Genomic DNA, 3,595 nt, shown 5'->3' with positions numbered 1-3,595 from the left:
TTGTCGTCCATTATCGGCCATCACTTGTGCCAACTGCAATAAATGTCAATTATTCATGAATTTTCAATAACTTTGGCCAAGGCAAAATAGAAAAGTTTTACGCAGCGCCCAGCGTAGTTCGTAGACTTCGACAACGTTGTCGTTGTAGTCTGGGGCTTGAAAAAACTTTTTAATAATATGTAAATATGGCCAACTGGGAAGACAAATATAGAGATGAAGAGCAGCCAGTTTCCATAGCTGATGCTGCTATACAATGAGAGCCAGAGCAACTGGCGTTAACTAAGAAGCACATAAAATATGATGCCAAACAATATGAAAAGAGAATTACTTGAGCAGACCCAAGTACATAGAGTGCTGCCAAGGGCTATGGCTTTGTCTAGAGTGGAGAATGGGGGTCGTTGGTTGGGGGGGTGTGGCCAGACGACAAGGCAAACAGCGACGTGCTCGCAGGCACAGTTATAATGGTGAATAATTAACAGTTATTAATAATGACAAAAGCAGCTGCCACCGAAAAAGGCAAAGCTTACAAAAATCATAGCATACTTTTATTTATTTGCCAGTTTCTTTGTTTTCCTTGCGTTTCTTTTTCTGTTGCAATGTTTGTCAGCAACATTTGTGCGCTTTTTGATTTAAAATTCACCGCCAATAATAATAAAAATATATCATTTTGCCCAAGCGCCAAGCACAGACGCGACGCGACGTTTAGCAAGACGTATCGCAATATACAATAAGTTGATTTTGTTCTTGTTGGCACGTGTAACGTTTTTGTTTTTTTTTTTGTTTTTGCTTTACTTAATAATTTGTTATAATTTATGAGTATTGAGCAACGCTCAACTCGGTGGCACATTATTTGATTTTCTTGCGCACACGCCCACAGACAATTTAAACTTTGAGCCAAAACGTTTTTGAATGCTTAATTAGTTTTTGAGCAAGAACAACAACCAAAAGCAGTTAAGTTGGGTTCTACTGTGGGCCGAGAGCTAACGATTTAATTTGTTTGTCTTGTTTTTCGGGCATAGGCCCACCAGCTTAGCAAACATATTTTCTTTAATTGCCATTATTAAATTTAATGTTTAGTTGTCGAGCAAAATATTAAGATGAGAACAGAGAACTGTTGACTTAGCCAAGTGGTTCAAGTTTAAGAATGTAATATTAAATTAAGCCGAGGTTAATATCTACTGCCAATGCCATACACATTTGCTCAGTCAGGCATATGAATGCGCGCCAATAGGCCCGAACCGAACCGAACTTCAGCCCACTCAACCTCTCACCTTTTGCCAGTCCAGGCGCAGCAAAATGTGCCCGATTAAACTCAATAAAATAAATGTGCAGCCATAAATTATACAAAGTGCGTCAGTTACACACACCGTGCGGCTTGCCAACCCCTCTACCCGCCCCCTTTCCACAGCCGTTAGCTTTGCCTAACAGCTGCTACTGGCACCCCAAAAAGTAGACTATGCAAAATCGACAAGTGCCACAATTTTTTATGCAAAATAATCCTTTGCCTCTGTGTGCCCCATTGATGAATTATAGCAAATTAATTTTACACTAAAAAGCGACAAAGCTGAGCTCACTTGCCACGCCTTGCCTGCCGCCCATCAGTTGGGCGCGCTTATCAGAGCGTTTGCATGGCTGACGACGTTGCCTAGGCAAACAGTTTAACCATATCAAATTCAAATTCGCATAAATTTTGGTTGCCACACAGGTTTTTTATCCAAAAAAAAAAAAAATGCACAAAATCGATTCCCAGCAGGAAGTAGCCGAGCTGCTCCATTTATATATTATTTGCCTGCTCTCTTTTCTTTTTTTGCACAGAAGCTTGCTCAGATGAAGTATGGACTTTTTTTTTCCAATACACACAAGCGCACATAGTAGTCAAAGTCAAATCGATTATTATTTTATCGTCTGGGGTAGGTTGACAGGTTTTTTTTGTGGCCTCTGCTGGGGCTGTTGTTATAAATTTAAATATACCAGCAAAATGTAGCGAAAATTGAATTCCATGTCAAGCAAAAAGTAAAATATCAAAATGCTACGTGACTGTTGTAGACATGAAACGTTTAGTTGAGATGAGTACTTCAAAATTTATACAGCTTGAAGGGAGTTTCAAATAGAAGCAACAAATGACGTACATATCACAATAATAGATTAATCCGACTTTTCTTTCAAGTATTCTTGTGATGTCAAGTATTTCATTAATTAAATGTTGCAATGATGGCAGGTATTTGAGGGCAGGTGAATATATAGATATGAAAAGGAAATATGGATACAAAGGATTCCAAGCCCACCCAACGATCAAAGTATATTGCCTTCGGTTTCCTTCCATAGGTCTATAATGGCGCGTTAAATGGAATTTTAAAAAGCAAATAATTGGCCAACAGAGAATTATAAAGGCAATTTTGTGACGTTCATGCCGATTAGATATTATTTAGATTGTAGCCAATATTGATAAAAATTAAGCATGTATTGGACCCGACATTACAGTGAGTCGACGATTGCGTATGAAAGGGTGTGCTGTGTTGTCACATGTTGAACACGATTGATGAGATGTATAACTAATAGCTCATAAAGAATGCATGAACTATTTATTATTGTTTTCATCGGCGTTTATATTGTTTAGCATTTGTGCATAGCGTATCGTTTATATTTTATTTTAATGTTTCACTGCTGATATTTACATCACATTTTTTATTGAATTGAGGCGAAGCGACGGTATATAGCACACAGGCAAATGCGGATGTTATCATAGTCATAAGATAATCAAGAGCGAATGCACGATCGCAGTTGTTTTCCAATACGATAATATTCTTAAAAGGTTCCAGCTTCTGTAACATTATCATTGAAGTGAACTAGGAAGAATAAATACTATGCATACTTCAAACAATCTGTAGATTTTTTCAATTACATACCTCATTACAATGCATCTCGACATTTCCCCTGTAGGAAATACCCGAACGACAATATTTTGCATTTAGCAGGACAATTTGTATCTGAAGTTGCTCTTGCTTTTTACGTAATTTGTCCGTCAATATGCCAATAATTAAGACATTAAGTGTTGAGAGCAACACTGGTGGTGCCAAATGATACAAGATAATGTGTATTTTACTGTCGATGTCATCCACGCCGTAAATGATGCATTCAACCATAAGTTCCATATTAGAAATGCTAGTAAATATGTTGAAGTAGGCAGCTTTGGGTATCCAGAAAAACTTCTCAGCAATGTTTTTATGAAGATTGTTGATGCGCATATTCAAGTTCAGAATCAATAGTACACGATTATCTAACTTAGAGGACATAACACGTAGCCTCTCATAATTCTCAATACAACGTTGCAAGAAGTATACAAGGCTTCGTTGAAAGTTTAGCAGTAATAACTGATAAATAACGAATGCAAACATCGAGTATTCGAACACAACCCAATACAGAGAATCAGTATATATGTGACTTTTGGGTGTCCACAAACTGTGCACGCATTTATAAATCAAGTACAGTTTACATATGTAAAGGCCTAGTAGGTGCGTATCACAGTTATATATTAATCCAAATTTCTTTTTAGTTATTCTACTGATATCGAGTATTTCATTAATTAAATATTTCA

This window comes from Drosophila busckii, unplaced genomic scaffold, assembly GCF_011750605.1.
Source record: "Drosophila busckii strain San Diego stock center, stock number 13000-0081.31 unplaced genomic scaffold, ASM1175060v1 hic_scaffold_57, whole genome shotgun sequence".
In the NCBI taxonomy this organism is placed as follows: domain Eukaryota; kingdom Metazoa; phylum Arthropoda; class Insecta; order Diptera; family Drosophilidae; genus Drosophila; species Drosophila busckii.
This window is presented reverse-complemented; position numbering follows the sequence as displayed.